Here is a 25,050-nt window from a genome sequence, read left to right as displayed (position 1 = left end):
CACATCGGGCTCCATGCTCAGCGGGGAGCCTGCTTCCTCCTCTCTCTCTGCCTGCCTCTCTGCCTACTTGTGATTTCTGCCTGTCAAATAAATAAATTAAATCTTTAAAAAAATTTTTTTTTCTCAAGTGATTCTGATGTTTACCAAAGTTGAGTATCAATCAGTACAGTAAACCAGACCCACAATTAGGTGCACCTGGCGGGCTCAGTGTGTAAAGCCTGCCTCTCTTGATCTCAGACTTGTGAGTTCAAGCCCACCTTGGGTGTGGCTCCTACTTAAAAACAAAAAAATAAAACAAGAACAACAAAAATAACAACCGACCCCCAACAATTGTATTTAAACCCCAAGGAGACAGGGGCCTATGCAGAAAGCAGGAAATGCCCTCTAGTGGCCAAAAGAAGCCGTCCTCCGTTCTGTTGGCCCTGGGACCCACGGCAGAGTTAGAGATGGGAAGATGAATGTCTATTACAAACCGCATTATAGACTCCTAATTGTACCAATGTGCTCCTGAAACTTAAAGATGAGATCCATAAGGGCAGGAACCCCTTTTCTTGTCTCGTCCATGATGGTGCCTGGTACACAGTGTGTGTTGTACCTGGGCCATTGTGGTATACGACCTAAAGATAAGGCTCAGTATTTCATGCTGCCTTAACATCTGGTAAAACCAGGAGGGCTGCAAAGGCCCCAACTGCAAGTTCCTTGCCTGATTCTGCTCTCAAGGAGAAGGTCTCTCAGTGAAACAACACTCCTTATCAAATGGACCAGAGTTTCTGCTTATCCCTGAGTAGCAGGTTCTCTGACAGCCTGTGGAATTGTTTAAACGAGTCAGTCCCATCCTCCTACAGGAACCAGGGAGGCCTCACCCTCCTCTCTTCCTGGGTGCAGGCCCTCTGCGGTGTGTGGTGTCCTTCTCCTGGGGCTGTACTCTGTGTGACTAATAGACTGCTCTTGATCTCGTCTGTCCAGTGAAGGCTTTGTGTTTGCCTCCCCTCCCCCCATGATCCTAGGGTGAAAATCCCTCCTTCATCACTAGGGTAAAAAGACACAACCAAAACATCCGTTGAGGGTGTTCAGTAAATATTTGTTAAATGAATGAATGATTAAGACCAAAGGGATCTCAGCAAGCTTAGGGATCTCCACTTTATTTATTGTTCACTTGCATACACTCTCAAAGTGATCGTAGGGCCAAACGAATAATCAGGGTAACAGATTAGTAGAATATTAGGGCTGGAAGAGATTTTAGAAATCTTCAGGATTAACTGTGTCATTTTACTTCCAAAAGACCTATTGCCCAGACAAGCCCGTGAATTCCTCAAGAAAAAGGACTATGTATTATTTATTCTTACATCCTTTCAACCTAGAACAGAACTGTATGTGTTTGATAAACAGATGAATTTGCAGAGATTAAGTGAATTTCCCCGAACACCTGCTAGTTAATGGCCTGCAAGGACTCCATTGCAGCAGTCAGTTCAACAGGTATTTATTAAATATCTTCTGTGAGATACAATATCCAGCTAGGGGCCCTTGGTATGAAAGTGGGACTTGAGGCATGACTATTAAGATAAGAAAGACATTGTCCCTGCCCTATAAGAGTATATATTCTATACTGTCCAATCTGGTAACTGCTAGCCATATGTATTTAGATTAAAATTTAAAATTCAAGGGCACCTGGGTAGCTCGGTCGATTAAGTGTCCAACTCTTGATTTTGGTTCAGGTCATGATTTCAGGGTTGTGCGATCCAGCCCCATTTGCTTAAGATTCTCTCTCTCTAAAAAATAAAATAAAATAAAATTCAAAATTGCTGGGACTACATCAAAGTAAAGAGCTTTTGCACAGGGAAAGAAACCACTAACAAAACCAAAAGGCAACCTTCTGAACAGAAGACGATATTTGCAAATAATATATCCAATAAGGGACGCCCGGATGGCTCAGTGGGTTAAGTCTCTGCCTTCTGCTCAGGTCACCATCCTGGAGTCTCGGGATCGAGTCCCCCATCAGGCTTTCTGCTCACCAGGAAGCCTGCTTCCCCCTCTCTCTCTGCCTGCCTCTCTGCTTATTTGTGATCTCTCTCTATGTTTCAAATAAATAATTAAATCTTTTAAAAAAATACATCTGATAAGGGATTAGATCCAAAATATGTAAAGAACTTACACAATTCAACACTAAAAAATAAATCTAATTAAAAATGGGCAGAGGACTTGAATAGACATTTTCCCAAAGAAGACATAAAGATGGCCAACACACAAAAATGTGCTCAACATCATTAATCATCACAGAAATGCAAATCAAAACCATGTTGAGACATCACCTTGTATCTGTCAGAATGGCTAAAATCAAAAAGAAAAGAAATAACAAGTGTTGGCAAGGATACAAAGAAGAAAGGACCCTTGTGCACTGTTAGTGGGAATGCCAGTTGGTATAGCCACTGGGAAAAATAGTATGGAGGACTCTCAAAAATGTAAAAATAGTATTGCTATCTATAAGATCTAGTAATGCCACTACTGGATAGTTACCCAAAGAAAATGAAAACATTAATTCAAAAAGACATATACACCCCTCTATTTATTGCTGCATTATTTATAATGGTCAAGATAGGGAAGTAACCCAAGTGTCCATCCATAGATGATTGGATAAAGACATGTTATGCATCTACAATGAAATATTACTCAGCCATTAAAAAAAAAAAGTGAAATCTCACCATTTGCAACAACATGGATGGGCTTAGAAGATACAATGCTAAGTGAAATAAGCTAGAGAAAGACAAATATATGATTTCACTCATATGTAGAATTTAAGGAACAAAGAGACAGAAAACAAAAATAAAAACAACAGCAGACTCATAAATACAGAGATCTGATGGTTCCAGAAGGGAGGCAGGTGGGGGAATGGGGAAAATAGTTAAAGGGGATTAAGAGTACGCTTATCTTGGGGCACCTGGGTGTCTCAGTGGGCTGAGCCTCTGCCTTCGGCTCAGGTCATGATCTTAGGGTCCTGGGATTGAGCCCCACGCCGGGCTCTCTGCTCAGCAGGAAGCCTGCTTCCCCCCCACTTTGCCTGCCTCTTTGCCTACTTGTGATTTTTGTCAAATAAAATTAAAAAAAAAAAAAAAGAAGAAGAGTACGCTTATCTTGAGGAGCAGTGAAAAGTGTATAGAGTTGAGGCTTTATATTGTACACCTGAAACTAATATAACACTGAGTGCTAATTATACTTCAATTTTAAAAGTTAAATTAAAAATTCAGTTACCCAGTCACACTAGCATGTTCCATGGATTTAATCGCTATATAGGGGCTAGTGGCTACAGAGATGGATCATTTTGATCGTTCTATAAAGTTCTGTTGGATAGCACTACTATAGAAGGAAAGATGTAATGAAACCTGGCACCATAATATGAAGCAGAAGATAACAGAGGTACCAATTAATTGCCATGGGGTTAAAGGAGGTGGTTTCAGTATCAGCCCCCTCTAGATTCTCAGGCCTCTGAGGACAGGGACTCTGACTCCTAGCACTTGGCATAATACCTGACCTGTAGAAAATGCTTAACCCAATTTATTGATAAAAAATAAACTACCTGCAGAAGTAGTGTTTTTTTTTCCCTCTAACAGTAGAAAAATAGGAAAGTGTAGGGAATACGAAAACATCCATAGCCCAATGCTGTAAAATGTTAATATTTTCTGTATCTAATTCAGGTCTAGTATTTGTTTTGTTTTAGGAAACATGCAGCTCTAATTCATTTCAAGTGCTAAGAAATATTCTTTTGTATTAAATGTACCACAACTCATCTATTCTACTTGTGATAGAAATGTGCCATTTCAAATTTTTACAATTAAACAATAAAGCCATAATGAACACTCCTATAAGTGTTTTCCTTCTGCAGATATTCAGTTTATTCCTAGAAGTAGTGTTAAAGTCATACTGCTAGCTATTATTCATATGGCAAAGTATTCTAAATATTGACAAGTTGATTTCCAAGGGGATTGATCAATTTATATTCCCATCAGCTTTGTATGAATGTTCTCATTGTTCCCCATCCTTGTCAACACTCGGTACTGTAGACTTTTATTCTTTGCCAATCTGATAAGGTAAAACGACCCAGTGTAGTATTTCCTAGGAAGTTAAAAACATAAGAACAAGGTTAAAAATGCCTACCCTTCTATAATCCTGTCATTGGGGTATGAGAAGAACACCAGTTAGTGGCTTTTTGTGCTGTGATGAGAAAATTGGCACTAGGACCAAAGCAGTGGCTGATTTTTGAGATAAGCAAAGCTATGCAAGAGGAGTATAAGACACTTTTACCATCTGGTACCTTCTAGCTACTGCTAGGCATCAAGCCAGGAAACTTTTAAATAGGATTTGGAAATCAGAACATGTTCAGCATGTTTGCAGTGTGTTATATATTCTGCCTCATACAAACAGAATTTATTTTCTCATGTGTCCTATTAAAAGCATTCCAGGTCCCCTAGCTTTCCACTTCTTTGCCTCAAGCCAATTTCTGACGGAAGAAGTTACTGGAAAGTGAGGGGCTGTGTAAATTAGGTATCTATTGGTGGCAAATCTTAGCAATCTGAAGGACTGTCACTGTCACTTTAACAAGAGGAAGGTAATGAGTACAGACCGTATCTTGAAATATTTGCTCATGGTTAATTCACATAGGTACTTTAAATGGTTGAAGCACAAAAAATAATCCCATAATTTAGGGACATATTACTATTTCACCTTGTAGAGATTTGCCAGTGTGATTCCAGCTAATACCCAAGAAACTATGAACTTGTCTAGAAGGGCTTTAGAGCCTGGGGCAGTGGGAAACACCCATGGCTCCATTTCCCCAAAGAGGTTCTTTGATGGAAATAAAGTATTTCTCAGCAACCTTTCATTAGGGCTGGCATACTCATGGGAAATTTGAGATAATGCGGATTCTACTCCCAGAGTTATAACTTCAATTTTTTTTAAGTGATACAAGATCTGAGAATATTTTTCTTGCTTCTTCATGTGAACTACAGAGCTGTGACAGAGAAAGAAGATCAGTTAGAGTCTGAGCAGCCAACTCAGATCAGTGGAAATATTTGAGATGAAAGCTCAGATGAACCAATTGTGTTCCATTTTACTCATCGGAATCCAACACTTGGTTTTCCTTTTCAAAAAGGAAAATTTAGGTCACCTATGGTGTTCTTTCCCAAAACCTATCTGTGGATGGCAGCACTTAGAAAAATTATATCTTCTTAAAATAATTCACCCTGCTCACTCGAAAAAGCAGACTGTCAATTTCCTCCATGATTTTTAGAAGTTGCCATGAAAAGGTAGCTTCTGCAGTAGGGCAGATGACTATGACAAGCTAACGGACATTTTCCCTTGGGAGGTAGAGAGAAAAATATATTTAAATTACAGTTCCTTTGGCAATGCATGCCATCTTGTTGCTACAAGTATAAATTAGAAGCTAAAAATGTGATATTAAAGTTAAGAGTTTAGGCTATAGTGAAGCTACATGATTCAAATTTTTTTTCACCACCAGATGACTTTTGTTTATCCATTTTCATACCCTTACTTCAACATTGGTATAATAGGGAAAAATTGCTAAAATAGCAATTTTTAGCAAAATTTTTAGCAAAATAGCTAAAGAGTTTCACAATTTAACAATCATTTATTAAATTCTTTCAACTTGTCAGGCATTTGTCCTGGGTGCTGAGGATGGCATGATAAATAAAGCAATGTTCCTGTTCCTTGGGGCTTACATTCTAATGGGGGAAATGGTAACAAATAAACAAGATTATTGGAATTGTCTCTAAAGAGTGTATTTTAAAATGGGCAGTCTGGGAAGCAGGTAATGAACGTCTGAGCAGGTGACGTCTGAGCTGGGGTGTGAATGGTAAGGAGCAAGTTCTGTGCAAGGGGGCTTGTGGGGAGGGCTCAGGCAGAGGGAAGGGCAAGGTCCAGCCAGAGACTGAGTCCAGCAGGGCACGGTCAAAGACCAGAAAGCAAGCCAGCATGCCAGTGCATGGAAGACAGAGTGAGAGAGGCAAGCCAGACCACAGTGAGGAGCTTGGGCTTATTCTCTGTGCCACGGAAAGCTACCAGTGTGTTTCTGTTTTGAAAAGGCCTTTTAGGTTATCATGAGAAGATACATTTCTGGAAGCAAGGAGAAGTTCCAGGAAGAGACCACTGCAGGCATCCACCATGGGCAGTGGTGGTTTGGTCTGGGGGTGGCAGTGTCCGGGCTAGAGACAATGGGCAGACTTTCAATATATTTTGGAGGCAGAACTCTCAAGATGTAGTGATAGATAAAATAAGAGAACACTTTCAAAAAGGAGACAATGATCACTGGTAGGCTTCTGGTTTCATCAGCCAGGCATTTGGCTAGGACAGTTATTAGCCTATGTGTTGTCTTCAGGTTCAAACACTCCCTTCTGCACGGTGCTTTGTGATGCCCAGTCTGGACCCCTGTAAACTCGTCTTCCGCTTTGCCACCTGGCTCCCCGTTAGGTCCTGCCAGTCGTGGTGCTAGAAGGAAACAGAAGGCTGAGGAGGAAAAAAACGATTTGCTCCTCCCACGTGCTTTCGGTTTCCGAGCCCCTTATCCCGGTGTAGCTTCTTCCCCTGGCAACACCTGTTCCTCTGTGGTGATAGTTGAATGCAGGTTGTGGTTTTTACACCCTCTACAGAAAGGACTTTATCATGCCCTCTGCAGAGTGACAGCAGGGCCCCCTCTGCAAAGGTCAGATGTTCAGCTTGGCAGGCACCCCTTCTTTACTTTTCTAAATATCAATCATTCCACTCTCCCTGCTCTGTTCCCGCAACCCTAAGGGAAATAGCTGCTTCCTGCACACTCCATACTGTAGAAGCCCCGTGCCACCCTTTCAGTTAGCAACTTGATACCTAGTTTCAAGCCAACAACTTTATACCTAGTTAAAAATGTCTATTCAATAAATAAATAAAATCTTAAACAAAACCAAAATAAAACAAAACTACAATTGTCTATTCAAATACCTGCTGTGGCTTTTATTTAATTTTTTTTCCCCCAATGTGACTTTGAGGGGTCATTGGGGTTTCCACTTACTGACATTAGGAAGACTGGGAAGGGGAGCTGGAGAGGGAAGGTGAGTGAGGGTGTGAACCCTTGGAGATGCCTGCGAGGCTGCCCCGTGGAGGTGCTGACATGACCCACTGCAGACAGTACGAAGATGAGAGAATGCTCCCATCTGGAAACATAAGTTTGGGAGGCACCACAAAATAGAAGGTAAATAAAGTCACCTAGGGAAGATGGCCTAGAACACTTACTGGTGAAACTGAGAAGGTTTGGCTAGGGAACCCAAGAAAAATCACAAAGATGTGGGTTCTTGAGAGCCAAAAGAATTCAGTGTTTTAGGTGTGAGGTTCCTCAAAACACTAAAAATAGAACTACCATATGATCCAGGAATTCCACTTCTGGGCATTTATCAAAGAAAATAAGAACATTAATTCAAAAAAATATATGCACCCACCATGTTCATTGCAGCATTATTTATGGTAACCAAGACATGGAAGCAGCCTAAGTGTCCACTGATGGATAAATAAGATTATATATACAAAATTTTATATATATAAAATATTACTACAGCTATATATATTTTTATATGTTATGTATATCTACATAAATACACAGGAACACTGACTCGATGGAATATTATTCAGCCAGAAGAAAGAATGAAATCTTGCTCCTTGTTACAACATGGGTGGGCCTTGAGGTCATTATGCTAAGTGAAATAAGTCAAAGAAAAATACTATTTGATCTCACTTATATGAGAAAGCTAAAAACCAAAACACCCAAAAAACAAAACCAAAAACCTAAGGTCTTAGATACAGAGAACAAATTAGTGATTTCCAGAGGTGGGGGATGGTGGGAGGTAGCTCAGGGAGTCAAAATGTACAAATCTCCAGTTACAAAATAAGTAATGGAGATATAAAGTATAGCATGGGAAATACAGTTAATAATGCTGTATTGCATATTTCAAAGTTGCTAAGAGTAAATCTTAAAAGTTCTCATTACAAAAAAAATTTTTTATCAATATAGTAATGGATGTTAACTAGACATAATGTGGTGATGATTTCATAATAAATACAAATACCGAATTATTACATTGTACACCTAAAATATTATGTCAATTATACCTCAATTTAAAAAAATTAAAACTCATCACTTCCTAATTTAGTCCATTTTACTATTATCTTTGCTCATGAAGTTATGTCCCTTTTTTTTCTTAAAGATTGTATTTATTTATTTGACAGATCACAAGTAGGCAGAGAGGCAGGCAGAGAGAGAGGGGAGGAAGCAGGCTCTCCAAGGAGCAGAGAGCCTGATGTGGGGCTCGATCCCAGGACCCTGGGATCATGACCTGAGTCAAAGTCAGAGGCTTTAACCCACTGAGACACCCAGGTGCCCCGAAGTTATGTCTTTTGCCTCTGTATGCTACTGTGGATTTCCTTCCAACACCATATTCTGTGATGTCACTGTGGTCACTTGAAATAGTCAAGGAGGGAATATTTATACCAGAAATTGGCAAACACTATAATCAGGGCTTGATTTATTGTTTTGTTGATACTCTAATCCTGAAAGTTATACAGAAAATATTTATGCACATTGAATTTAAAAGTGTCTGTAGCTGTTACATTGTGGATAGCACCAAAAAATTAAGGAAATATTCAAGCATTTAATAATTATGATCTCATTCAACAAAGATCCTCATGTAATCAATGGATTGCTTAAGATAGACACATCTCGGGGCGCCTGGGTGGCTCAGTGGGTTAAAGCCTCTGCCTTCGGCTCAGGTCATGATCCCGGGGTTCTGGGATCGAGCCCCACATCAGGCTCTCTGCTCCGCAGGGAGCCTGCTTCCTCCTCTCTCTCTGCCTGCCTCTCTGCCTACTTGTGATCTGTCAAATAAATAAATAAAATCTTAAAAAAAAAAAGATAGACACATCTCTGTTGTTTCACTTTCATCTACTCATTAACATAAATGATTATATCAACTAATATTCATGTTGAAATACACATACTCATTAGTATGTAAGTGACTTCTTTCCTGAATCAGATAGAAGTAAAGCATTTATGCACAGTCTGATTTTATCAAACTGGAGTTAAATTACAACCATAGGTTGGCCAAGGATACAAAAGCTTGCCAAAATTAGTGGAAGTATTGTGTGGAAATTAACCAGCTATATGAAAGTTTCACTAAAGAATATTGTGTATTTATAATTATTTGTAAATTATGAGCGACTTTATATCAGTAGGATTTCTAATAGATTTATGGAAATATATGCACAGTAAACACACCTCTTTCCCAGAGAGCTAGTTGTTAAATATTTACTAGACACTACTGTCAAAATACGTATACATATAAGTAACAAAAATTTCATAAAATACTTATATTTACTATATCGGGTGCTCTCTGATATCTTATATTCTTTTTTAAAAATCTACCTTGGCACACTCCAAATTGATTTCAGCACCTTCTACTGAAGGTTCAAAAACTGCGGTTTGGAAAACCCTGTTTTGAAGGTGCCAAGGTTATTACTTTGTTTGTTTAAGATTTTAAAGCAATCTCTACACCCAACGTGAGGCTCAGACTCACAACTCTGAGATCAAGGGACACATATTCTTCTGCCTGAGCCAGCCAGGTGCCCCTTGAAATTACTTTCGAAGAGATGTTCCCAAGGATGGTCATCAAGTGTCCAGTTTCATTTAGTTTTGTCTGTTTGCTTACTAGTTTTAGTAATCTCTGTACCCAACATGTGGCTCAAAGTCACAGCCCTGAGATTAAGAGTCTCATGATCACAACTGAGCCAGCCAGGTGCCCCTCAAATGTCCTTTTTATGTTCAGAGCTTACCAACAACAAAAACTAAAGAAAAAGGAGACAGAAAATTAAACACACACACACACACACACACACACACACACACACACACAGATCAAGGCAGAAATAGAAATCCAAAAGCCTAGCCTTGGCTTTATAATACCTGCTCTGAAAACAGCTGGGTAGATTTGTAATGGCACAAGAGTATATATGACTATATTCCAGCTTTCCAGATGAAAGGGTTTTTTCTACAATTAAAAAAGTCTGTTATTTATATTCTCAATTATTTATATCCATGGAGGTGAACACTGTGGATAATTTTTTAAAATGATGTTCATCTGCCCAAATAGGTCAGGGACATTGCTGGGATAACTCCCTATGCCTGTATTTGGTAAAAGAGAATTCGAAGTTTATAGAAAATGACAGTTGGTATGAGTCCACTTGGCCATATTGCTATAAATATCTAAAATGTTAGACATCCATGGGTTATAAAATGGATAAAGTGAACCAACTTCTCTGCAGCTCACCTACATCAAGTAGACATTCTATCATTAATGCATTAAGTGTTTCTGAAAGTGGCCTTACACCTTTTGAAGTTTTTTGACAAGCCCTTGGAAGAGAATCTAGCTCAGCTTCTCCCAGCTGCTATATGGCTTTTGACAATGTTAACAAGAAGGCCCTTTTAGGATTCTTATTGCTGTAACAAACAATAGAGAACCTCAACAAATGGAGAAGATGGTTCACAGTCTGAGGACTCACTTATCATGTTGTCCAGGGTAATAGAACCATGATGACTGAGTAGTGAAGACACATACTGAAGACAGAGAAGACAGAAGTTCCTCTAAGTTTTTCCTAAATTCTGCCTGGAAACCTTGATAGGAAAATGTGAATCTTAACCTTTTGTGATGATGGAAACATTTCAAAATCTAATGGAAAAAGTAGCGTCTCCAGAAAAGTCCTTGCCCAGTGAATTGTGCCTACAATTTTAGGGCACACACAGATCCTCCTGTTGCCCATCCTGAAGTTAAGAACCCCTTGCTTTTATTTATTTTTTTTTTTAAAGATTTTTAAACTTTCTTTTAAAGAGAGGGAGGGAACATGAGCAGAGGGAGGGGTAGAGGGGGAAGCACATTCCCTCCTGAGCAGGCAGCCCGATGCAGAGTTTGATCCCAGGACTGACTTTAGGATCATGATCTGAACTGAAGGCAGATGCTTAACTGACTGAGCCACCCAGCCCCCCCTCCCCGCCAAGAACCCCTTGCTTTTACTTTTATTTTATTTTTTAAAAGATTTTACTTAGGGGTGCCTGGGTGGCTCAGTGGGTTAAAGCCTCTGCCTTCGGCTCAGGTCATGGTCTCAGGGTCCTGGGATCGAGCCCCACATTGGTCTCTCTGCTCGGCGGGGAGCCTGCTTCCTCCTCTCTCTCTCTCTGCCTGCCTCTCTGACTACTTGTGATCTGTCAAATAAATAAAAAATAAAAATCTTTAAAAAAAAAAAAGATTTTACTTGTTTGACAGAGAGAAAGAAAGTGAAAGAGGGAACACAAGCAGGGGGAGTGGGAAGGGGAGAAGCTGGCTTCCCATCAAGCAGGGAGCCAGATGCAGGGCTCGATCCCAGGACTCTGGGATCATGAACTGAGCCAAAGGCAGACCCTTAACAACTGAGTCACCCAAGTGCCGCAACCCCTTGTTTTTGGATGATAAACTTCAGGGTAGATGTTCTAGAAGGAAGAATGGCAAATAAGATAGACACTTCTGATAACATTAAAGACCCCTAGTCAAAGAAAATCTGTCTTGTGAGTGCTATTGATCCTGAATTAAGTCTATCAATGATCCCTATGCACAGAGATTACAATTAATGGTCAAAAGCATCAGATAAGGACAACTGTATATTCTGTGCTGCCTCAGATTATCAGAAATAAGCAGGATATAAGTAAATAAATAATAATGGTGATAATGGTCTATAGGCTATCTGGGTTCGTTCATAGGCAAACTTCACCAAAGACTTCCATGAAAGAATTAACAAAGAGGAGGTTTGCTATAGAAAGTTTGAAATGCATAAAAATAAATTTGAAATGGATGAAAGACCTAAATGTGAGACAGGAAACTTTCAATATCCTACAAGAGGACACAGCAATCTCTTTGACCTCAGCTGTAGCAATTTCTTACTAGACACATTGCTGGAGGCAAGGGAAACAAAGGCAAAAATGAACTACTGGGGCTTCATCAAGATAAAAATCTTCTCCACAGCAAAGGAAAAAGTTGACAAAACTAAAAGGCAGTCTGTGGAGTGGGAGAAGATATTTACAAATGACGTATCTGATAAAGTGTTAGTATCCAAACTTCATGAGGAACTTATTAAACTCGGCAACCAAAAACAAATAACCCAGTTAAGAAATAGGCAGAAGACATGGATAGACATTTTTCCAAAGAAGACACCCAGGTCGCTAACAGACACATGAAAAGATGCTCAACATCACTCATCATCGGAGAAATACAAATGAAAACCATGATGAGATACCATCTCACACCTGTCAGAATGGCTAAAATCAACAACACAGGAAACAACAGTTGTTGGTGAGGATGCAGAGAAAGGGGAACCCTCTTGCACGTTGGTGGGAATGCAAGCTGGTACAGTCACTCGGGAAAACAGTATAGAAGTTCCTCAAAAAGTTAAAAATAGAGCTACCCTACAGTCCAGTAATTGGACTACTAGGTATTCACACAAAGGATACAAAACTATGGATTCGAAAGAGCACAGGCACCCAGATGTTTATAGCAACATTATCAACAATAGCCAAACTATGGAAAGAGCCCAAGTGTCCATTGACTGACAAATAGATAAAGAAGATGTGGTGTATATATACAATGGAATATTACTCAGCCATCAAAAAGAATGAAATCTTGACATTGGCAACAATGTAGGTGGAGCTAGAGTGTATTATGTTATACAAAAAAAGTCAGAGAAAAAAAATACCTTATGATTTCACTCACATGTGGAATTTAGGAAACAAAGCAGATGAACATATGAGAAGGGAAAAAAGAGCAAGGGAAGCAAACCATAGGGGACTCAACAATAGAGAACAAATTGAGGATTGATGGAGGGAGGTGAATAGGGGACAGGCTAAATGGGTGATGGGTATTAAGGCAGGCACTTATTATGATGAGCGCTGGGTGTTATATTTAGGTGATGAATCACTAAATTCTATTCCTGAAACCAACATTACACTATATGTTAACTAATTTGAATTTAAATAAAAATTTAGGGCGGGGGTAACTGAGGTAGAAGGAAGAGACTCTAGAATTCTACCCCATTGGTAGACCTGAAGCAGGACCAGAGCCTTTGAGGCTTCTCTGTCTTCACTCCCTCTGGCAATCTATCAGGGCACCCAGTCTTTGATAGGGACATATCCTACATTTAACATGAAGTACTAGACAAATACAATTTTGAGACAAAGCCTCAAATTACGGTCTTTTAAGCCCCTCCTATATAGAAATAGTGGGAGTTGTCACTGTCCCAAATTTCAAGCTAAAACCTCAACCCTCCACCACTGGCCTGAGATTTATAAAGAAGACATTTACAACTACTCCCACTGGAAGGAAAGCTGTTAATATGAGGCAAGCCAAAGGTCAACATCCCAGCTTCCATATTCATTCCAAGAGGAAAGAATTTATACAGAGAAAAATATTTCTACAGTCGAAACTATTGAGACCACTCTGGCTGTCTTTGCATGCCTCATAGGAGTTTTACATAGGAATTTAACAAGTTTTTCAATTCTGGTACCCCAGAATTGCTTAATGAACCGTTCACCTCAATTGGGGGAAAAAAAAGCGCAGACGAGCTTAGGAACAAGAATACACCTGACAGAAAAGCTACCATCGTTATTCTTTGGTTCTGACCTACTGATGCATGGTGCCTCCCACGGTCTCTGGTTTGTTTGAATGTTTTAACATCAAATAACCATTTGGCACTGGGTAAGCTTGACATTTTAGAAATGAAGATATTTTAGACTTCTAAATAAGTTGCCCTACTGGTTGTAAACCACAGACTACAATGCATGATGGCCATCTTCCCTCTCACTTATTATTTGAAGTGTCATGTTTTGGTTCCAGTCCATGGGTCTCAAGAAGGGTAGGAATTGTGTGGTAAGTGGATATATCTGGGAAACACTAAGAATAAATGCTATTTGAAAAAAAGAAGTCTTTTATCATGAATTCCTATCTCTAAGGTTCTAGAATAATAGGAAACACAACTGAAATTTGTGATCTTAAAAACAAATTAGCTCTGTACACATCCAAGCAAATTTTCCAGTGAAAATGGACAGTTTTGTAAACATTTTTAATGATTATCTTATACCTTCTGTCTTTGTGTTTTCTTTATGAATCTTAAAGATCAGTGAATACATTGAAGTATGGACAATAAAAGGGCATTTGGTATTTGCTTTAACACTCTAAAAAGAGAAAATGTGTGTAGTGGATAAATGAAACAAGATCAACTAAATTGTTAAAGTTGAGTGATAGGTACATGGCACTTCATCATCTTTGTATTTGTTCAAAACTTCCAAATTAAGGGGTGCCTGGGTGGCTCAGTTGGTTAAGGGTCCAACTCTTGATTTTGGCTCAGGTCATGATCTCAGGGTTGTGAGATTGAGCCCTGTGTTAGGCTCTGTGCTGGGTGTGGTGCCTGCTTAAGATTCCCTCTCTCTCCTTCTGCCCTCCCCCTCTACCACTCTCTCCCACCCTTTCGTTTAAAAAAAAAAAAAATTTCAGACATGGAAATTTTCCAGTGATAAGAATTGACATTAAAATTCTCCCTAAACTAGAAGGCATGTAGGGGGAGCCGCAGGCAGAGGGAGAGGCAGGCTCCCTGCTGAGCAAGGAGCTGATGCAGGACTTGATCCTGCATCATGGATCATGACCTGAGCTTAAAGGAGATGCTTAATTGACTGAGCCACCCAGACAACGCCAGATAGGTATTTCTAACAAAACATGTTTTAATAAATAAAAATGTCGACATAAATGGCTCTCAAAATTCTGCTTATTTGTCAAGTCAAGTGGTAAAATGGAGGCAGTTTAGAGGAAGAGGGAAAGAAAAGCCAAGTACATAGCCTGAAGTGGTCCAATCTAACTCTCATGTCAAAGTGATGTTCCAGGAAAGGATGTTGGAAAATACAACCGATGGGAGAGAAAAATTAGTGAAACTCAGCGAGAAAGTAGGAAAGGCATCTCAAAGAAAGGACACAAAGGAAATGAGAAAGTAGGGAAGGATGTGGGTTATGGCAAAGAGAAGCCATCAAAAACAGAGAAGGGAAAACCTTCAAGTTCTTGTCAAAGAGATTTCACACAAGCTTCTGCTTGATCTCACAATGTACTGCTCTCATTTCAGAAATTAAAATGATCTGCCATTCTGTGGTGACATCCATGCCTGGGAATGGAGTTCAGCACCTTGTCAACTCATATAAGGAAGATATCATGGAATTAAGGCATATCCCTCAGAAAGTAGTTCCCTTTTCCATTCTCATGGAGCTTAGATAGAGGAGCTCAAGAAGCTTAGTTACTTAACCTGTGTTGAGAAACAGGATCCAGATGCTTTGGAGATTAATTAAAAGGGTCTACCCTGGGGTTCACAAAGAAAGGCTCAATCTTGCCAGGGCCTGGAAAGTCCTATTAGGTGCCCATTAAGGACAGGACAGGGTTCTTAGGAAGGCTCAGAAGAAAGGGAACATGAAGGGAGATGATGTGCTTCTGGTTTGCTTAGCTATTGTACCACAAAGGATGCTATAAACATATTTCCTCAAGGAATGGCATTGACAATGAGGAAGAGCCCAGCTGGCCTCCAGGACCCCTTAGTTACCCCCTGCAAGATGCACTCTTTATCCAAAAAAAAAAAAAAGAAGAAGAAGAAGAAGAAGAAGAAGAAGAGGAAGAAGAAGAAGAAGGAGAAGAAGAAGGAGGAGGAGGAGGGAAATATGGAGGATGCCATATTTCTAGGCAGAACAGGATCTAACTAACATGGCAGTGGAACTCTGTTTTTCTGTCCATGAGTTGTTCCCATAGTGGGAAATATGTGCCAAGTGTGCCTACATTTATGTCCCCCACCATCTCCATACCACATTGCCACACACCAAAATACTCATCTGTGCTTAGCTTACTCTCCAGACAATGCCAAAGGGAGAGTCCTACAATTGTTTGTTCATATGGTTTCAGCAAGCCAAGACATTTAGAAGCACTATTCAGAAGAAAGCCATGGTGTCAGATTAGTATGTTTGAGTACCAGCAAGAAAAAGAAAGGGTTCCAATAGGATTTTCAGTGGTCCTGGAGATATCCTAACAGTTTTTCTGTATGGAAAGAGAAAGTAGACTATTTAAAAATTGAAGTATAACTTACCTACAGTAGAAAGCATGCTTTTTTTTTTAAGTGTACAGTTTGATTACTTTTTATAGAAGTCTATACCTGTGTAACAACCACTCAGATCAAGATATAGAATATTTTTATCACACTGTGAGGCTTTCTCATGTCCCCTTATCAGTCAACCACCCCTCAAAAGTAATGATTAATCTGATGTCTCTGATCAATTCTTAGAACTTCATATAAGTAGAATGAGTGGATTAGTATATACGTATTATAGTTGCTCTTGTTTTTTGGCTTTTTTCAAGATGAAAAAAGATGAGCATCAATGTTGCTGGTAGCAATTCATCCCTTTTTACTGCTGTGTAATATTCCATTACATGAATACACTGCCATTTATTCATTCTACTATGATTGAACATATGGATTGTTTACAGTTTGGGGTTAAGAATAAAGCTTCTATAAATATTCTTGCATATGTCTTTTGGTGGATATAGACACCCATTTCTCCTGGCTATATATACATGTAGGGGTGAACTTCCTGGATTGTAGGGTAGGCTTATATATAATCAGTTTCTCAAAGTTGTGCCGTTCTACATTCCCACCCACAATACATGAGAGCCTGATTTCTCCACATTCTCACTCTTACTTCATATTGTCAGTGCTTTTAATTTTGGGCATTTACTGGATGTGAAATGACATTCAGTGTAGGTTTTGGGGGTGGTGGCTAAGAGAGGGGCTGTGGGAGATAGAGAATCCCAAGAAAGCTCCATGCCTACCACATAACCTGACACTAGGTTCTATCTCAGGACCCTGAGATCATGACTTGAGCCAAAAAATCAAGAATTGGAGACTCAACCGACGGAGCCACCCATGTACCCCTTCAGTGTGGTTTTCATGCGCATTGCCCTGAAGTCTAATGATGTTAAGTATGGATATATTTGTATGTGAGTATAGCAGTTATTTTGGAATCCTTTCCAGATGAGAATTTTAAAAGGCCTTTGCAAGAAAATGACCATGAAATCAAATACTAACTTCCATGTTTACTACCCTTCTGCTTTACTCCTCTTACACTGCCACCTTTCTATTTTATTCACTAAATACTTGTCAATGTCTGGATATTGTGCCAGAAATTTCAGTGGAAAAGCCAGGACTTCCTCATCTCCCCACTCCCCTCCAAACTTTCCTCAGAGCTAAAACAATACACAAAAATTAAGGTGTTAATGTAATGGATAGTTAGTGGGGATTCTGCCTCCCCAAACCCCCCTTCCATGTGGTTGTGGGTCTCTAAAGTTGATTTTATGCCATGTGACACTGTGCCTTCCACTGGCTTCAGCTGATTGTATAAGAGGGGACACCTGATCCAAAAGGAGGTTCTTCATTGGTTGGCATGAACCTAAAAGCTTTTCTGAGTATTTGCAGTTTAGGGTGTTGAGGTGCTGGTCAGGTTATCAGGATCCCAATGCATTGAGAAGAAGAGAAAGCTAGTCTACAGAGAGAGAGTGAGAGGGATAAAACTGAGATGTACAAAGGGAAAAAAACCACATGGACCCAAAGTAGAATGTTGCTAAGAAACTAAACACCATGGTCCCTAATTTCTGCTTGCATCCCTGTGGGCACAGCGAACTTCCCGCCTTGGGTTCTGTGAGATATCTTAACATCTATTCAAGTGAATTTTCCATTTTCGGCGAAGCTAGTTGGAATACACTTTTGTTAGTTCCCACAAAATTCACAGAGTTTACATTCAACTCTGGAAAGGAGGCAAACCCCATGTGGCCTGTACCTCTTTGTTCAAGCGCCCTCTATCCATGCCAACCTTCCAAATGTTCGGATGTTGAACACTAAAGCCAACTAATGGGAAGAAATCAAAACTGGCAATCTCTAAAAGTAAGAGACCGTAAGATCTGCTCAATTTTAGCCTCAGTTACCTTTTTTGTTTTCTTATGTTCTTCTCTGATCCTGGCCAGCTTTATTTTCTCTTTTACCACCTGTCTTCTTTCATCCCCTTGCTTCAGCCTCTTGCTTTTTGGAAACATGCTATTTTCAGTGCAAAGACAGTCATGAAATAAAAACATTCTGGTTTGCAGATGATGTTCTCTACAATTGAGGGTACTGTATTTTTGTTTGCTTAAGTACGGGACTTTGGGGTACACAAAAAAACTATTGACTGAAGAAAAAGTATAGCTGGGATAAGGGCTCATAAATTGTGGTGATCAAGGATAAACTGGGCCCTGTGTGAGTCCAGCCCCGTTTTTAAAGCTATGTGCTTTCTAGCTTGGTGGAGATTTTCACAGACTTGCCAAGCACAAAAAGACAGAAGGAACAGATCTTTGCTAAATAAAATAATCTAGTCATTAAAAAAGCAGGAAATGAAAATAAATAGGATAACTTCACATGTTAAGAAAAGTGCTCTTTCAAACTATTTAACTAGTTTAAAAATCCGGCTGTGACTCAGATATTCAGAAGACATCACAGCTCTGTAAAGGAATTTTTTATGCAACTGTCCCTCTCACCGTTATAAAATGTAAAACTACCCTATATGAAATTGCTCTGAAAAACAATATGAAAGATGAATGAAGAGATAGCTTCCCAAAAGGTTTGTGATATGCTCAAAGATAGAGAATATTTTTTTAAAATGGCAAGATGAAAATACAGGATGATAAGCATAAGCAGTGCAGTCTGTTTTTCTCCTATGTATCATATTTGCTTCCATAATTCATTTTTTCAGAGAGGGAGACAGAGAGAGAGGGAGAGAGAGATCTCACAATCCTGACATCATGACCTGAGCCTAAATCATGCCTTGGATGCTCAACTGACTGAGCCACCCAGGCGCCCCCAAAATTCATTTGCAAACAACATATACAATAAAGGGTTAGTATCCAAAATATATAAAGAATTTATACAAATCAATACCTCCCAAAAAATTCAATTAAAAAATGGGAAGGAGAAAAATGAACAGACGTTTCTCCAAAGAAGACATCCAAATGGTCAACAGTCACATGAAAAAATGCTCAACATCACTCATCATCAGAAAACTACAAATCAAACCATAATGAGATATCACCTCACACCTGTCAGAGAGGTTAAATCAACACAAGGATCAGTGTTGGTGAGGATGTATGATTTCACTTATGTGTAGAATTTAAGAAACAAAGTAGACAAACAAAAGAAAAGGGAGACAAAACAAAAAGCAGACTCTTAACTAGAGAGAACTGGTGGTCGGTCACCAGAGGTGAGGTGGGTGGAGGGATGGGTGAAGCCGTTGAGAGAGATTAAGAGTATCCTAATCGTGACGAGCACTGAGCAATGTATAGAACGGTTGAAACTTTATACTGTACACCTGAAACTAATACAACACTTTATGTTAACTATACTGGAGTTAAAATTAAATGTAAAAAAGAATTAGACCACTAAAATATACAAACCATAAAGTACATCAGCTTTGCTTTCCGTGACAGTAGTTACTGCAACCTGTTCTCATAGTTTCTGCTGGAAAATTCTGTCTCATCTTCCAATGCATTATTTTCTTTAAAACTTATAAAAGGGACATAAGAAAAATGCTTTTCTCACACATTCCCTTTAATCCTTAACTTCCTTGGTTTTGTGTCTTTAAAGTGGCAAACAGAATTGATAACACTGTCAAGTGTGAAAATCCAGTGGTTAAAAAAGTTATATGAAGGGGAGGTTTTAGCTATAAACTGGGCTCTTGCCTGATGCCAATCATATGTGCCAGTATCCCCAGACGGGACAGAGCCAGAAGCTGGGTCAGACAAGCTCTAAGCGCAGGGGTCTCCACTTTGGAGATTGCTCCAAAGTTACGTCCAAGTGTGTGACTTAGGAGGACAAAGTGGAAATTGTGTACATGAGGCTTTAGCTTTGCGTGAGCTCTCACGATATTTTCCAAAGTAATTGTCAATCTCAGGTTTTTAATATTACTCCTCTTAAATAATGCGTCTATGTACCTCGTGGGGAGCAGCCTCCACACGGTGATTTGAGAAACCTTATGAGGCTTCACTGGCGGAGAAGAATATCGTTGTCCTGCATCTTGCAAACCCTGGCTTCCTCTCTCCCAAGACTCCATGTCAGACTCTTCGCAGGGAGAGCTAGCAGCGACCATCAGTTACGACTGATAAGAATTCACGGGACATCCCACGACTCAGCCAGTCTTTAGATCTTAGTTTAAATGTCACTTTCCTAGAAAACACATTCCCTGACACTCCAGCCTAGTGTACATATTATCATGCTGGTGACTGTATTATTGAAATTATTTGATCATCATCTGTCTCCAACCTCCCACTCCCTCACTGTAAACTCCCAGGGTAGTGTTTATTTTGATCTGCGTCTTTTCAATATCCAGCACATAACCTTAATCCTTTCTAGGTATTTAATAAATACCTATTGAAGAATGGATCAATGAACGAGTGAAACATGTACACACTATTTAATAAAATGGAACTCGAGAAATGTTTACTGAATACCTACTATAGGGTAGGCATTGAGCTAGGTTCTGGGAAACCTAACAAAAATGCTCCCACCCCCCAGTTGCCTTAGGCTCTGTCCTCGGCTCTCTTCTCCACCTCTCTTACTCTGGGAAAGCTCATTCTTCTCAGTGACTTTAATTACCATTCTCTTTGTAAGGATTACAAAAATCCTCTCTCTGATCCCTAAAATGCCTCTCTCCAGATTATAGCCACTTTACTAGCCCAAAATGAGATGATAGGGAATGGCATGATTTGGGAAACTTTGTATCTGGAGATAATTCGTCCACTCCAGCTGCGACCTGGGAGCCTTGGAACTTTCAAGACCATGGTTTAAGGGGAAATCTTCCAACTACCTGGGGACCAGTTTATGGGACCCCGTAAGACATAAAATCGGATAACTAACTTGCCCAGCTTGTAGGGCTTCAGATGCATCTATGGGGGAGCTCTCACTATAGTAGCCCATCTCAGGATTATCCCTCCTCTGCAACACTTCCTCTACTGAGACTTGATGCTCTAGGAAAACAATGAGACCTAAGTCTTTTGAGATGGCGGGTAGCAAAATGAAGAGATATTTAAGAAAGATTAATGTGGCAATGGTGTGCAGAATGGGTGGAAGGAACAGAACAGAGGTCAGGAGGCTGAGTGGAGACCTTGGTGTGGGTGGTGATGAGGGCCTGGTTTAGAGATGAAGTAGAAATACTGAAGTGTCGGGGTTTGATGCTAAATAAAATTAGAGATTAAAGGAGAGGACAGATTTCTAAATGTCTTTAAAGTTTTAAACCTTGGCAGTTAGAAGCAGAGACCCAGGAATGAAAGGTTTGGAGGGAGCTGATGACTTTGATTTTGGACACTGGGCAGTGAGGGTGTGAGACCTGAATATATCTGAACTTCTCTGTCTGAGAAGGCTGGTAGGAACTCCAACTAGGGGTGCCTAGGTGGCTCAGTCAGTTAAATGTCTGCCTTTGGCTCAGGTCATGATGCTAGGGTTCTGGGACCAAGTCCCACATTGGGCTCCTAGCTCAGTGGGGAGTCTGCTTCTCCCTCTGCCTTCTGCTCCCTCAGCTTGTGTACGTGCTGTCTGACAAAAATAAAATCAATAAAAATAAAAAATAAAAATAAAAAGATATGGAAATAAGCTGGCTTTTCTTTGATGTACTCCTCAGTGGTCTCCAAAGAAATAGATCCAAAAAGAGGGATGGCTAAATAGATAAGAGGATAGATTTATTTTAAGCGATTAGCTCACGCAGCAGTAGGGTTTGACAAGCCCAAGGCTAAACACTCACAGGCTTTCTATGTTTCAGTTGTTGAGGGAGAATTTCTTCAGTAAACCCAGGTCTTCCCTCTTAAGGCTTCCAACTCATTAAATGAGGCCCACTCACATTATGAGGGATAATCTGCTTTACTTAATGTCTGATTTTAAATGTTAGTCACATCTTAAAAAAAAAAAAAAAAAACAACTCTCAGTAACATCTAGACTAGTGTTTGAGTAAACAACTAGGCACCATAGTCTCACCAAGTTGACATCTAATTATCTGTAATGCTGGGTAAGGGCATTCGCCCTTAACAATCCCTTCAGAAGCTGTGACTTCCCTTCCCAAGTCAAGAACGATACATTGCCCTTTCCAGTATGCAGAAAACAAAACAAAACAACAACAAAAAATAGCCCTAGACAATGTCTGGCCAGCAAAGAGTCACAGGACAGAGTGGAGAATCTCAAGGAAGTTAATTTTTATGGGCCAATCCTGGAAGAGACATATGTCACTTCCTTCCACAACCCATCATCCATACCTAATTGCAATGGAGCCTGGGGAGTGTGGTTCCGTTCTCCAGGAAAAGTGGGAAATAAGTTTATGACCAGTGGCAGTCACAGAGAGATAGAATTAAGGTTTTCAGCTTCAGAGACTGATGAGATAGTGGTTCTGTTAGCCAAGATAAGGTCCACCTTGAGAAGCTGATGTGAGAAAGATACGGCACTCTGTTTTCAGCAAGTGGAGGCTGGAATGCCTGTGAACACCCAGGCAAATATGTCCCATAGGCAGCCTGAGCTAAGGTCCGGAGTTTGGGAAAGATGTTGGCATCAGAGATAAAGATTTGAAGAGTCTTTGGCCTCTGGGTATTAGAAACAATACACAGAAAAGAGAAGAATGAGGATGAATCTTTAAAGACACCTGGGGGAAAAAAGTTGGTAAATGAGTCTTAGCTGAGAAGACAGCAAGGAAGGCAGGCTCCCAAACACTGAGGAGAGTTTCAAAAACGGCACTGATCAATAGTGTCAGAGCTATAGAAAAATGAAGAGAATTAAAAAACTGTGACTTGGGGGCGCCTGGGTGGCTCACTCAGTGAAGCTTCTGCCTTTCGCTCAAGTCATGATCTCGGGGTCCTGGGATCGAGCCCCACATCAAGCTCCCTGCGTGGCGGGGAGTCTGCTTCTCCCTCTGCGTCTGCCTCAGCCCCCCACCTGTGCTCATGCTTTCTCTCCCTCAAGTAAATAAATAATATCTTAAAACAAACAAACAAACAAAAAACTGTGACTTGTACTTAGTGATTATTTTGTCTTTCACATTCAAAAATCCTCTCTCAGATTGTTCTTTCGAAAAGGGGATCAACTCGTTACAGTAAGATACACATATCTGGGCTCAAGGTGGGGGAATGGGAGAGAATTCCTTTTTTTTTTTTTTTTAAGATTTTACTTATTTATTAGAGAGATGGAGAGAGAGCACAAGCAGCAGAGCAGCAGGCAGAGGGAGAGAAAGAAGCAGGCTCTCTGCTGAGCAGGGAGCCCGATGCAGGGCTCGATCCCAGGGTCCTGAGATCATGACCTGAGCAGAAGGCAGCCGCTTAGCTGCTTAGCTTAACTGACAGAGCCACCCAGGTGCCTGGAGAATTCCTTTTTATTTGAAGCTCTGGATGGTCTCCTGGGGTGGCACAGGGGTTCCCACCACAGATCCCCCTGAAGTAGAAACGAGGCACCACTGTCATCCACAGGGGGCACTCTTCACCCAGGGTCTTATAACACAAATACCGTGTGTGGTAAAACCAACCTACAGATAAAGGAATATTGATCAAAGTGACATAAAATGTAATGATATCAGTCTTGGCAAGAAAAAAAAAAAAATTGATGGAGGTCCGCTGTGGAAGAGGGGACATGCTGAAGCACCTGTCATTGTCTTTCAAAGCCGGGATTCTGGGGCACGATCTATGCTGACAAAGAGGGACACAGGGACTGGCAGGTTGAAGGTACGGATGTGACCAGTGGTGCCTGAGTTGTGCCAGGAAAGAGAGTGTGTGCACAAGGGCAGCAAGGGGAAATTAAATTCCTGTTGTGATGGAGAATTTCACAGTTGATACTTCAAGTCATAGAGCAAAAAATTTATATATGTATTAATTATATATTATATTTATTTATCTATAAGTATATGTATGACATATATATAAAAGTATCGGAAGAATTTTTTTAAAGATTAGAGAGAGTGCACACCAGTGAGCAAGCAGGGGGAGGGACAAAAGAAGAGCGAGATCTTAAGCAGATTCCCTGTTTAGCAGGGAGGTCTCCCAGGGGCTGGATCTCAGGACCCTGAGATCATGACCTGAGCCAAAACCACGAGTCAGACACTCAACTGACTGAGTACCCAGGCACCCCTGTCAGAAGAATTTAAAACAGAAGTTCTTAAAAGTGGTTCCCTCTGAGATGTGGCACCAGGAGAAAAAAGTATTGAGGGTAGCTGCTCCTAGGTCTGTGTTGATTTTTTTAAACCATGTATAAAATTGGTTAAATGTTTTCATATATAAAAATATATATACTGATATGGGAAGAACTCCAAGTAATGTTAAGTTTAAAAAAGTACATCTCGGAGTGATTTATTCAATATGATACCATTTATATAAAAAGGAACATAACCAAATAGTTCCTTATGTTCTGTGAGTACATATGTCTGTATGCAAATGCACCAAGAAAAGTCTCAGGAAGCTCTACAAACTGATTGCTATGTTTCCCTCCTGTGGGAGGCCTGGATTGTGTCTAGAGGAGCAGGGGGTCACAGTCAAGATCTCCAGGCCAATGCTGCCCAACCCATGGTGTGCAAAGTCATTGCAAATTTGTTTAACATGTGGTCCTGATCAGGGGATGCTTAACATTATCTGAAATGTTTAGTTTTTCTGTTTTGTCTTGTTTTCACCACAAAAGCATATTACTTTGGCAATAAAACTGAACCAAAAAAATGATGGTTGACTAATGGCTGATAGTCATCCGATGTGTTCTCTCTCCCATGAGCATTTTATTTTTACTAGATGACAAAACCTTAACCCCAAAGAATGCATCTCTAATGAAGCTGCTCAGAGATCAAGGCAGGCTAAAGGGGAAATCATGTGGATCAAGAGGTTCCCAGGGTTCCTGAAA

General features: G+C 40.2%; 1 long non-coding RNA gene across 3 annotated transcripts in view; it reads right to left on the bottom strand.

Annotated features, from left to right (window-relative positions):
• The window catches only part of LOC309870557, an 81,118-nt gene that overhangs the window by 36,011 nt on the left and 20,057 nt on the right, over positions 1 to 25,050 (bottom strand). For 2 of the 3 annotated variants that reach the window (XR_014314703.1, XR_014314704.1), the window contains exon 2: positions 1,669 to 1,769. The exons of the other annotated variant lie outside the window; for it this stretch is intronic. This is a non-coding gene — a long non-coding RNA (uncharacterized lncRNA). The remainder of the gene's footprint in view (positions 1 to 1,668; positions 1,770 to 25,050) is intronic. 3 annotated transcript variants of the gene reach the window in all.

Source organism: Mustela nivalis, assembly GCF_964662115.1.
Source record: "Mustela nivalis genome assembly, chromosome: 7".
NCBI classification, from domain to species: Eukaryota; Metazoa; Chordata; class Mammalia; order Carnivora; family Mustelidae; genus Mustela; species Mustela nivalis.
This window is presented reverse-complemented; position numbering and strand designations above follow the sequence as displayed.